Source organism: Schistocerca serialis, chromosome 1 (genome assembly GCF_023864345.2).
Source record: "Schistocerca serialis cubense isolate TAMUIC-IGC-003099 chromosome 1, iqSchSeri2.2, whole genome shotgun sequence".
Lineage (NCBI taxonomy): Eukaryota > Metazoa > Arthropoda > Insecta > Orthoptera > Acrididae > Schistocerca > Schistocerca serialis.
Genome location: NC_064638.1, coordinates 724,415,579 through 724,429,351, shown reverse-complemented (window position 1 = coordinate 724,429,351; position 13,773 = coordinate 724,415,579). Strand labels below are relative to the sequence as shown.

Genomic DNA, 13,773 nt, shown 5'->3' with positions numbered 1-13,773 from the left:
ACCTGCATCAACTCGCACTTGCTTACTACACTATGTGATCAAAAGTATCCGGACACCTGGCTGAAAATGACTTGTAAGTTCGCGACACCCTCCATCGATAATGCTGGAATTCAGTATGGTTTTGGTCTAGCCTTAACCTTGATGACAGCTTCCACTTTCGCAGGCAAACGTTCAATCAGGTGCTGGAAGGTTTCTTGGGGAATGGCAGCCTATTCGTCGCGGAGGGCTGCAGTGAGGAGAGGTATCGATGTCGGTGAGGGCTGGCACAAAGTTGGCGTTCCGAAACATTCCAAAGGTGTTTATATGATTCAGGTCAGGACTCTGTGCAGGCTAATCCATTACAGGGATGTTACTGTCGGTGTAACCACTCCGCCAAGGCCGTGCAATATGAATAGGTCCTCGATCGTGTTGAAAGATGCAATCGTCATCCCCGAATTGCTCTTCAACAGTGGAAAGCAAGAAGGTGCTTCAAACATCAATGTAGGCCTGTGCTGTGATAGTGCCACGCAAAACAACAAGGGGCGCAAGCGCCTTCCATGAAAAACATGACCACACCATAACACCATCGCCTCCGAATTTTACTGTTGGCACTGCATCGCTCGTAGATGATGTTCACCGGGCATTCGCTATACCCACACCCTGCCATCGGATCGCCACATTGTGTACCGTGATTCGTCTCCCCACACAACGTTTTTGCACTGTTCAATCGTCCAGTGTTTACCCTCTTTACCTCAAGAGAGGCTTCGTTCGGCATTTACCAGCGTGATGTGTAGCTTATGAGCAGCTGCTCGACCATGAAATCCAAGTTTTCTCATCTCCCGACTGACTGTCGTAGTACTTGCAGTGGATCCTCATGCAGTTTGGAATTCCTGTGTGATGGTCTGGATAGATGTCTGCCTATTACACATTACGACCACCTTCAACTGTCGGCGGTCTCTGTCAATCAACAGACGAGGTCGGCCTGTACCCTTTTCCACTTCACTATCACATCTGAAACAGTGGACCTAGGTATGTTCAGGAGTGTGGAAATCTCGCGTACAGACGTATGACACAAGTGACACCCAGTCACCTGACCACGTTGGAAGTCAGTGAGTTCCACGGCGCACCCCATTCTGCTCTCTCACGTTGTCTAATGACTACTGAGGTCGCTGATATGAACTACCTGTCAGTAGGTGGCTGCACAATGCACCTAAAATGAAAAACATATGTTCGGATATTTTTGACCACATAATGCATATTAAAGCAATGGTCTTCCTCCATAATTTACCTTCCCCCCTGCCTCTCCCACACACACACGCACACACACACACACACACACACACACACACACACACACAAACTCTCTACCCTCCATTACCAAATCGACGACTCCTTCATGTCATATTATCCCTCCAATCGAACCTTTGTTTTAGTCAAGTTGTGCCATTATTTCATTTTCCCCTTAGTTCGTTCTCATTAGTTATACGCTTTATCTACCTAATCTTTAGCATTCTTTTGTTGGACCCCATTTCTAAAGCTTATATTTTCTTCTTATCTGAACGGTATTTCGTCCATGCTCTCTTCCGTGCAAGATGAAACTCCAGATGAATACCAACAGACTAACTTCTTAACGCTTCAACTTATATTCACTGTTAAGAAATTTCTCTTTCTCGGAAACGCAATTCTTGCTGTAACCAGTCTGCATTTACTTCATCCCTACATTGGCCATCGTCAGTTATTTCGCTGCCTAAATAACGAAATTCCTCTGCCACTTTTACTGCCTCGTTTCCTATCCTAATTTCCGTAATATCCGCTGGTTTAATTTCTCTACATACCATTACCCCTCCTTTTTAGTTGATATCTGCATGAACTACATCTGTACTCCACAAGCTATGGCGGAAGAGATTTTGAGCAGCAATGGCACTTCACCCGATTCCTGCTAGAATCTTTCTGATTTTACCTCCATTGCCTTCTCGTGAGATATATGTAGGGCGGTGGAGATTGTTGAAGGGTTCATGCGCTGTTAGACTGAGTCAATTAACAGAGAATAATAAGATTTCTAAATTGCACGTTAATATTCTTGTCTATTTTAATACTAAGTTGTATGTACGAGGGCGTGCTGAAATGTAATGTCTCCGAATATTTTACGTGAAAACTCTTAAGGCTTCTTAAACAAAACAAGCGTTATTAACATTCTAGATCTTCAGTCTTCAGATTTACGAACCCATTTCTCAACATAGTCACCCTGGTGACGAAAACATTTCTCTCAGTGAGAGATCAGTTTGTTGATACCGTTCACTGTAGAACGTTTGACTTCGTTGACGGGGCCACAACCTCATCTCTGGCTGCTTCAGCGCTACCAAGGTGAAGTCTTCGAAGGCGTTCTTTAAGTTTTGAAAAGAGAGAAAAATCGGATGGAACCAGTCGGCAGTGTATGGTGGATGATCGATGGTAGTGATCCCAAGGATTCGGATTATTGCTGGTGTAGCAGCGCTCGTGTGTGGTCTGGCATTATCATGCTGAAGGAGAGGTTACTCCGTGTATGGACGAACTCTTCGAATTCGAAACTCGATTGCAGCACCCTGTTACTCACGTACCAGCACAGCTGCGTTACACACCGCCATGATACACGCTAAAATTCGGAGTCCATTAACAACAGATGGGCAACGGCCTTGCCGCAGTGGATACACCGGTTCCCGTAAGATCACCGAAGTTAAGCGCTGTCGGGCTTGGCCGGCACTTGGATGGGTGACCATCCAGGCCGCCATGCACTGTTGCCATTTTTCGGGGTGCACTCAGCCTGGTGATGCCAATTGAGGAGCTACTCGACCGATTAGTAGCTTCGGTCAAGAATACCATCGTAACGACCGGGAGAGCGGTGTGCTGACCACACGCTCCTCCTATCCGCATCCTCATCTGAGGACGACACGGCGGTCGGATGGTGCTGATGGGCCACAAGTGGACTGAAGACGGAGTGCTTTTTAACAACAGATGTTTGCAACTTGCGCCAGCGAAGCGGGAAAGTCGACCGAGTAATTTGCATGACATATAATACCTCAACCAATATTAACAACAGAATACAAAATTGGGAGACATTACTTTTCAACAAGCCTTATTTTCAGTAAGTATACTGATAGCAAAATTACATGCAGATAAACCTGTCAGTGGCAAAAAAATTAATTACTTTATAGGAGTTGCCACAGAATTCCCCAGACGAAGAGGATGACTCTTGAAGGTGTTTGATGTTGTCAAGGTTGTTTACATGTTGCAGGAACTATAAGTCTCTTTAATTTTAGTTTAATTCAGTTCCGAGAAGCAGTTACATTTCACCCAAAACGCAACCAGGTTACATAATACAAACAGTTATAAAATTACGTTGTGCATACACACTGACTTTTTGACACAGCAGTCAGAAGCAGATTATACTCGGTTTAAAGCGCCAGATTATTTAAATAGTAGAGAAACCGGCAATGTTTCGCAGTTGCTGAATATGTATGGGAACTGGATATACGTCCTAATCTCCTTCTCCCCCATCTGTCTGTAGCTTTATTGCCACCCCCCCCCCCCCCAATCCCTTTGCCCATCACCTCCTCCTCTGCCTTATCTCTGTCCATCACCTTGTACCCACTCCCTGTAAATTCCTTATGCCACACTCAATCTACCTCCTTCTCCCTCATCTCACTGTCCATAGCCTCCTTCCCCTTCTTTATATCCGTTTCCTCCCTTGTTCTCTTTGCATCTCCTTCTCCCCTTTCTATCTGCCTTTATTTATTGTTACTGAACATGGAACCTTGACCGGGAATGCAAGACAAAATAAATTGTTAAATCGGTTAGAATCGTTAATACACGGGATATCTCCTTTCCAACTGCTTGGTTTTTGAGGATAGTGACTTTAGTCATATTATTTCGCTTGGTTTTAATCTACAGACAGGTAGCATTATGTAGTTAGCTATAAACACAGCTGCACTGTTTTGTGTAGAAATTAATGACTGCGAAAAGGAAAAGAGAGCCACACCTTTTTACAGAACAGGTTAGCATATCGTTTCTCGCAGCTCACTTAACAGTTAGTGTTTATTGTATAATTGTTATTCGATTTGCCTGCGAACTCTATCTACGCTCTTCGCCAGTCTCATTACCTCGACGATCACATAGTTAGTTTGCCTTGCGCGTACGGTGACCGATAATCCGACGCCTCACTGGCGGCATTTTTGCTAAAGAAATAAGCCACGAACCGAAATCAATTGTTTGTTTGCTACACATCTAATTATCACGAACTGACATCAATTCAGTCTTTGCAACATTCCTAAGATATGATCATGTCGCTTTCATTTTTGTTATTTTTCGCGAAATATCAATATCCAATGCGGAATTTATTGTTGATATGAAAATATGCGACAGCAAGACCGTCAATCCGACCGTCATATTTCTTTCATTGAGACTTTCATACAAAAATACCACCCAAATTTCCAACCTTTCCGATGGATTTTTCCAATAAATTTATCTCATACAAACCTCGTCCCGACAATTACGATCACCAAAACAGGAAATTAACTCAGATCGGCTGAGACGTTCAAAAGTAACGATGTTTCATACATGCAGAAACGGATTTTTATTTATATACACTCAGGCGCCAAAGAAACTCTTATAGGCATGCGTATTCAAGCACAGAGATATGTAAACAGGAAGAATACGGCGCTGCGTTTGGCAACGCCTGTACAAGACAACGAGTGGTTGGCGCAGTTGTTACGCCGGTTAGTGCTGCAACAATGGCAGGTTATCAAGATTTGAGTTTGAACGTGGTGTTATAGTCGGCTCACGAGCGATGGAGCACAGCATCTCCGAGGTAGCGATGAAGTTGGGATTTTCCCTTACGACCATTTCACGAGTCTGCTGTGAGCATCAGGAATCCGGTAAAACATCAAATTTCCTGTATCGTTGCGACCGGAAAAAGATCCTGAAAGAACGGGATGAACGACGACTGAAGAGAATCGTTCAACGCGACGGAAGTGCAGCGTTTCCGCAAATTGCTGCAGAGTTCAACGCTGGGCCATCAACAAGCGTGAGCGAGCGAACGATATAACGAGACATAGTCGATATGGGCTTTCGGAGCCGAAGGCGCACTCTTGTACCCTTGATAACTGCACGACACAAAACTTTACGCCTCACATGGGCTCGTCACACAGACATTGGACTGTTGATGACAGGCAACATGTTGCCTGGTCGGACGAGTCTCGTTTCAAATTGTATCGAGTGGATGCACGTGTACAGAGATGGAGAATACGTGATGAATCCATGGGCCTACATGTCAGCAGGAGACTGTTAGAACTGGTGGAGGCTCTGTAGTGGTGTGGGGCGTGTGCAGTTGAAGTGATATGGGCCCTCGATACGTCTAGATACGACTCAGACACGTGACACGTATGTAAGCATCTTGTCTGATTACCTGGTTTCATTCATGTCCATTGTGCATTCAAACCGACTTGCAACACCCCACACGTCCAAAATTGCTACATAGTGGCTCCAGCAACACTATTCTGAGTTTAAACACTTAGGCTGGCCACCAAACTCTTCGGACATGGACATTACTGAGCATATCTGGAATGCCTTGCAACGTGCTGTTCAGAAGAGATCTCCAATCCCGCGTACTCTTACGGATTTATGGAGAGACCTGCAGGATCTGTGTTTTCAATTTCCTCCGTAACTACGTCAGACATTAGTCGAGGCCATGCCACGTCGCCGGCCGCGGAGGCCGAACGGTTCTAGGCGCTTCAGTCCGGAACCACGTGGCTGCTACGGTCGCAGGTTCGAATCCTGCCTCGGGCATGGATGTGTGTGACGTCCTTAGGTTGGTTCGGTTTACGTAGTTCTAAGCCTAGGGCACTGATGACCTCAGATGTTAAGTCCCATAGTGCTTAGAGCCATTTGAACTATGTCACGTCGTGTTGCGGGACTTCAGCATGCTCGCATGGGCCCTAGACAATATTATGCAGGTGTACCAGTTTCTTCGGCTCTTCAGTGTAGATAACTGTGGAGTTGATTTATACTTGGATCCCCTTACAAGAATTCATCAAAAATCAGTTTTGCATAAATCTTATGCTTGGCACCCCGTGCCATCATTTAGTGACATAACGGTAGAGCTTGTTGTACGCGGCTGTGACTGGCCGGTGAGTTAGAGAATACTACTAATGGACAAAGTGGAGCACTGCGTTTTACAGAATGTCAGTAGTAACTACAAATCTCCTGAGCCATTCAATAGGTCTCCTCCAATTAGCTGAACTTAATGCAAAAGGCAGTTAAGATCCTTTGAAGATAATTGCCTCTCTGTTATACCGGAACCGGTGCGCTTAGCCCTCAAGGAACTGTCTCGGCAGTCGAGCTGATATTGCTCCGGTTTCGGAGGCACTACGAGCTGAGATCGTTCTCCGATGAACGCAACGGGGAAGTGTCGGAAAGGCGTTCGAGACCCACCGAAACGAGACAATGAAAGAAGCCGCCGGCCTGAGCCGGGTGTAATCCCGGCCCGGCGCGGAGTGGCGGCAGTTATCGCGGCCGCTATCTGCCCTGCGGCCGCCAGATAGGGCGCAAGTTTTAAGCCGGCCAGGTGGCGGGGCGGGGCAAGGCCAGCCAGCGCCCGGGTCTGGCTGCTAAGCTGCCGACTTCCTGCCCCAGTATTGCCTTCCTCGGATTATAGGAACCTACCAGATACCTCCGAGGAGGCAATACGCGAAAGCCGAAGGGTGGAACAAAAAACGTTGTTCGTACCGTACGGGCTTTCACATACGATATTTGCTCCCTTCCTAACTTCTCGTTCATGGAAATTAGGCAGTAGTCTAACTTTACTGCCATATACAATCTAGGAGTTGTTGATGAGGTCTTCAGACCTGAGACTGGTTTGATGCAGCTCTCTATGCTACTCTATCCTGTGCAAGCTTCTTCATCTCCCAGTACCTACTGCAACCTACATCCTTCTTGAATCTGCTAAGTATATTCATCTCTTGGTCTCCCTCTACAATTTTTACCCTCCACTCTGCCCTCCAATACTAAATCGGTGATCCCTTGATGCCTTAGAACATGTCCTACCAACCGGTCCCTTCTTCTTGTCAAGTTGTGCCACAAACTACTCCTCTCCCCAATTCTATTCAGTAACTCCTCATTAGTTACGTCATCTACCCATCTAATTTTCAGCATTCTTCTGTATCACCACATTTCGAAAGCTTCTATTCTCTTCTTATCCAAACTATTCATCGTCCATGTTTCACTTCCATACATGGCTACACTCCATACAAATACTTTCAGAAAAAACTTCCTGATACTTAAATCTATACTCGATGTTAACAAATTTCTCTTCTTCAGAAACGCTTTCCTTGCCATTGCCAGTCTACATTTTACATCCTCTCTACCTCGACCATCATCAGTTATTTTGCTCCCAAAATAGCAAACCTCCTTTACTACTTTTAAGTGTCTCATTTCCTAATCTAATTCTCTCAGCATCATCCGACTTAATTCGACTACATTCTATTATCCTCGTTTTGCTTTCGTTGATGTTCATCTTATACCCTCCTTTCAAGACACTGTCCATTCCGTTCAACTGCTCTTCCAAGTCCTTTGCTATCTCTGACACGATTACTATGTCATGGGCGAACCTCAAAGTTTTTATTTCTTCTCCATGGACTTTAATACCTACTCCGAATTTTTCTTTTGTTTCCCTTACTGCTTGCTCAATATACAGATTGAATAACATCGGGGAGAGGCTACAACCCGGTCTCACTCCCTTCCCAACCACTGCTTGCCTTTCATGCCCCTCGACTCTTATAACTGCCATCTGGTTTCAGTACAAATTGTAAATAGCCTTTCACTCCCTGTATTTTTCCCCTGCCACCTTCAGAACTTGAGAGAGAGTATTCCAGTCAACATTGTCAAAAGCTTTCTCTAAGTCTACAAATGCTAGAAACGTAGGTTTGCCTTTCCTTACTCTATTTTCTAAGATAAGTCGTAGGGTCAGTATCGCCTCACGTGTTCCAACATTTCTACGGAATCCAAACTGATCTTCCCCGAGGTCGGCTTCTACCAGTTTTTCCATTCGTCTGTAAAGAATTCCTGTTAGTACTTCGCAGTACTTATGATCTATGACTATGTATCTAGGAGCATGGGCGCGAACTGAAGTTTAACGATGACATTGAATTAATCGCGACTAAGGCACCTGCCAGACTGAAATTTATTGGAACAATCCTCAGGAAATGTAATCCATCAACAAAGTAACTAGCTTACAGAACACTCGTTCGACCAATACTTGAATAATGCTTGTCAGTGTGGGTCTGTACGAGATAGGATTAATAGCAGAAAAAAACTTTCTAATGCCAAGATCACATAAATATTTTTTTTCTCACAACAACCGATTTTTACAGACGTAGCTGTCATGTTCAGGTCTTCAGAATTTTTTGTTATAAAAACGTGTTCATTTTGACTTGGAACCTCACACCTAATTGTCATATTGATAGTTATAATGTAGCACATCCTACAAAAGGTTTGTCAGTAATAAAAAATTTAGAAACCAAAAAGCATAATATATGTAGCGCTCTAAATTGATTATTACGTCCGAAAAATAACAGCACACAATAAATGGAAATGAGCGTTTGGCGTCAATTGGCCGGGAGGCCCCTTGCGGGGCAGATCCGGCCGGCTTGGTGCGGGTCTTCTTACATTCGACGCCACATTGGGTGACCTTCGCGCCGGATGGGGATGAAATGATGACGAAGACAGCACAACACCCAGTCCCTGAGCGGATAAAATCACCCACCCAGCCAGGAATCGAAACTGGGCCCGTAGGACGGCAATCCGTCACGCTGACTACTCAGCTACTGTTTTTTTTGTTCGTTGTTGATCGTTGTGTTTCGTCGTTGCGGACGTCACATGACATCTGTTAAAGTTTGTTTGTTGATCCTTCCACTCAGTTTTTTATTACAGAGGCCAACCATCTCTCTGACCGAACACGCTGAGTTACATCTGTTTAAGTTTGCAGGGCCTATTGTAATCATTCTGAATTCTCAACACGAGAAAACTGAATTAATACAAGAAACAGAGGAGGTCCATAGATGAGCAGCATGTTTACTTACAGGTTAATTTAGTGAGCGCGAATGCGTGACGGAGATGCTCCGCCTTCTACAGTGGTAGACGCTGAAAAAGAGGCATTCCGCATCATCTTATGGTGACTCTTCATAGAAGAGTCAGTCAATATATGGCTTCCTCCTGCTTATATCTCGCGAAAAGACAATGAAGGTAAAATCAAAGAGATTCGAGCCCACACGAAGGCTTACCAGCAGTCGTTCTTCCCGCCGTCCATACGCGACTAGAAAAGGAAAAGGGGCAAGTGACACTGTTACGTAGAGTACCCTCCGCCACACGAAAGACGGCTCGAGGAGTATAGATGTACACGCAGATGTAAGGCGAGTTCCAGTGTCTATTGTTTAGTCTAATAATGTTGATGACATCCTCACAGGCTATAAATCCGCAACTGGTTTTCAAACTCAAGCATGCTTGCTGAACTTACACTACTGGCCATTAAAATTGCTACACCAAGAAGAAATGCAGATGATAAACGTGTATTCATTGGACAAATATATTATACTACAACTGACATGTGATTACATTTTCACGCAATTTGGTTGCATAGATCCTGAGAAATCAGTTCCCCGAACAACCAGCTCTGGCCGTAATAACGGCCTTGATACGCCTGGGCATTGAGTCAAACAGAGCTTGGATGGCGTGTACAGGTACAGCTGCCCATGCAGCTTCAACACGATACCACAGTTCATCAAGAGTAGTGACTGGCGTATTGTGACGAGCCATTTGCTCGGCCACCATTGACCGGACGTTTTCAATTGGTGAGAGATCTGGAGAATGTGCTGGCCAGGGCAACAGTCGAACATTTTCTGTATCCAGAAAGGCCCGCACAGGACCTGCAACATGCGGTCGTGCATTATCCTGATGAAATGTAGGGTTTCGCAGGGATCGAATGAAGGGTAGAGCCATGGGTCGTAACACATGTGAAATGTAACGTCCACTGTTCAAAGTGCCGTCAATGCGAACAAGAGGTGACCGAGACGTGTAACCAATGGAACCCCATATCGTCACGTCGGGTGATACGCCAGTATGGCGATGACGAATACAAGCTTCCAATGTGTGTTCAGGGCGATGTCGCCAAACACGGATGCGACCATCATGATGATCTAAACAGAACCTGGATTCATCCGAAAAAATAACGTTTCGCCATTCGTTCACCCAGGTTCGTCGTTGAGTACACCATCGCAGGCGCTCCTGTCTGTGATGAAGCGTCAAGAATAACCATGGTCATGGTCTCCGAGCTGATAGTCCATGCTGCTGCAAACGTCGTCGAATTGTTCGTGCAGATGGTTGTTGTCTTGCAAACGTCCCCATCTGTTGACTCAGGGATCGAGACGTGGCTGCATGATCCGTTACAGCCATGAGGATAAGATGCCTGTCATCTCGACTGTTAGTGATACGAGGCCGTTGGGATGCAGCACGGCGTTCCGTATTACCCTCCTGAACCCACCGATTCCATATTCTGCTAACAGTCATTGGATCTCGACCAACGCGAGCAGCAATGTCGCGATACGATAAACCGCAATCGCGATAGGCTACAATCCGATCTTTATCAAAGTCGGAAACGTGATGGTACGTATTTCGCCTCCTTAAACGAGGCATCACAACAACATTTCACCAGGCAACGCCGGTCATCTTCTTTTTTTGTATGAGAAATCGGTTGTAAACTTTCCTCGTGTCAGCACGTTGTGGGTGTCGCCACCGGCGTCAACGTTGAGTGAATGCTCTGAAAAGGTAATCATTTGCATATCACAGCATCTTCTTCCTGTCGGTTAAATTTCGCGTCTGTAGCACGTCATCTTCGTGGTGTAACAAAATTTATCGGCCAGTAATATATTTAAGTTTTTAAATCAACTAACACTCTCATTGTAGCCTCTAGGGGCGTTACTAGTATTAGGGGACGAAACAGTGAGCATAAAAATTTGTGCCTGGACTGAAGATTTCTTGGTAAGAAGGACGTAGCATGTTGTCTCGGATGGAGAGTCATAGAGAGATGTAGAATTAAACTCGGGTGTCCCCGGAGGACCCTTGCTGTTCATGTTCTACAGTAATGATCTTGTAGACAATATTAATAGTGACCTAAGAATTTTCGCAGACGATGTAGTTATCTGCATTGATGTACCGTCTGAGAAAAGCTACAAAAATATTGTCAGATATTGATTTATCTCAAACTTGCATTAAATGTTTAGAAATGGAAAGTTTTGTACTTCACAAAACGATGAAACATAGTCTGCTATGACTGTTACACCAGATGGAATGGGTGAACAAGAGCTGGAAAAAAATATGAACACATCACGAGAGATGGTTGCTTGAACATATGTGCAGACGTTAGCCAAGCCTGTAGGTTCTGCTGTTGTATTTGACCACGAATGGCAGCTCTGCATTGTCTTCAATACGTCGCAAGTGTCAGTCGTGGTCAGAATGGAGTTCTGTTTAATTGTAAGTGCTTTATATCGGAGATAAGTAAAGTCCAACGTGGACAGGTTGTTTCAATTGGCACTGATACAGATTTCTACTGCATACAGAGAAAGCGAAAAACGTTATCCGCTAAGTCACAACGCGGACGGAAGTATGTGTCAAGTGATCGTGACAGACGGTCGTTGAAGAGTATTGTGAGAAAAATAGGAGGATGAGAACTGCAGAAATTATTGCGGAACTGAATTTCGCACTCGGAAACCCCGTCAGCTACAAAGCAACACGAAGGGTGCTGCATAAGCAGGGAACTGCAGGGTGAACAGTAATTCCAAACCTACTTATCAGTAATGCAAATGCCCTAACAGGAATACGTCGTGCTGAAACCATAAAACATGGACTAGGGAAGAATGGGAGAATGAAATTTGGTTGGGTAAGTCTTCAGAATGAGATTTTCACTCAGCAGCGGAGTGTGCGCTGGTATGAAACTTCCTGGCAGATTAAAACTTTGTGCCGGACCGAGACTTGAACTCGGGACCTTTGCCTTTCACGGACAAGTGCTCTACCATCTGAGCTACCCAAGCACGTCTCACGCCCCGTCCTCACAGCTTTACTTCGCCCAGTACCTCGTCTCCTACTTTCCAAACTTCACAGAAGCTCTCCTGCTAACCTTGCAGAACTAGCACTCCTGGAAGAAAGTAAAGCTGTGAGGACGGGGCGTGAGTCGTGCTTGGGTAGCTCAGATGGTAGAGCACTTTCCCGCGAAAGGCAAAGGTCCCGAGTTTGAGTCTCGGTCCGGCACACAGTTTTAATCTGCCAGGAAATGGGTAAGTCTTGTTTCACACTAAGAGTGAAACATGGCAGAGTTTCAGAGATGATTTGGGTCGCCATATCTTGGCATTCCGTGGGCCCCATGGTTACTCCACAAGGTCGCATTACTGGCATAGATTATGTGACCGTTCTGGGTAAACATGTCTATCCCATGCTACAATGTTTATTCCCCAATGGTGATGCTGTGTTCCAGGAGACAGGGCCCTGTTACACAGCTTGCACATCCCAGGAATAGTATCGTGAGCACTAGGACCAACTACTCTATCTCCTGTGGCCACCAGTCATCAGACGTCGGTATTATTGATCCTTTGTAGTCCACTTTGGAGAGATGGATGCGAGATCGCATCTTCCATCACTTTTAAGTAACCTTGCCACTAATTTGCAGGAAGAATGGTTTAAGGTTCCCTTGAGAACCATGCAGGAGCTGTATTTGTTCATTCTGACATGAGTGGAATCTGTTTCGAATACCAACAGTTTTCCAACACCGTATTAGGCATGGTAATGCGTTATATTCTTGGTGCTTCCATATTTTTGTTCATCCCCTGTACCTAGGTATAAGCATTTGTAGGGATATGAAATTTGTAATTTTCATTCATGAGTTCAGTCTACATGTATACATCATAGACGTTTGAGACTTGAAACGGTATCTGAAAGCATACTAAGTGGACTGAGGTGTGAATAGGAATTTAGATTGAGGAGAGAGGCATGCTAGGGTAGTCCGTGCAGTTGCGCGAAACCAGTGTGGCAGGATGGCGTAGTGGTTAGCGCATCTGCCTAATGATCAAGAGACCTGGGTCCGAATGCAAGCATTGGTCCAAATTTTCATTTGTCACTTCAGTCTGCATATATACATCATATACTTTGCTCCATTATTAGAACAGTAGGGCAAATGAATCAGTCTGCAAAGGCAACTGCTTACAAAGCACTCGTGTGACACATCCTAGAACATTGCTCAAGGGTGTGGAAGCCATACCGAACAGGACCATTGGGTGACATTGCACGTATACAAAGAAAGCCAACACATAAGGTCTCATGTTTGACCCATAGGAGAGCATCATGGAGATGCTGAATGAACTGAACTGGCAAACGCTTGAATATAGACGCAAACTATCTTGTGAGTGACTACTTGGTAAATTCCAAGAAGTGACTATGACCTCCTACATATTGTTAGCATAGGGATCGTGAGGACAAGATTTGTCTAATTACAGCACGCACCGAGGCGTTTAAGCAATCATTCTTCCTGCCTTCCATATGTGAACGGGTCCAGAGAAAGCCTTTTTAACTGGCCCAGTGGGAAGTATCCTCCGCCATGTACTTCATAGTAGTTTGCAGAGTATGAACACAGTCACAGATGTAGATGAAACTTATGGGGAATTTGTGGGCAGAATCTTCTTATAACTGTTTGTGTAGCCCGTAGAGGACCTGTACCCGAGG

At 45.0% G+C, this 13,773-nt stretch overlaps 1 pseudogene; it reads left to right on the top strand.

Annotated features, from left to right (window-relative positions):
- Positions 1-2,641: 2,641 nt before the first annotated feature.
- Positions 2,642-2,759, top strand: LOC126429759 (5S ribosomal RNA; annotated as a pseudogene).
- The last annotated feature ends 11,014 nt before the right edge of the window (positions 2,760-13,773 follow it).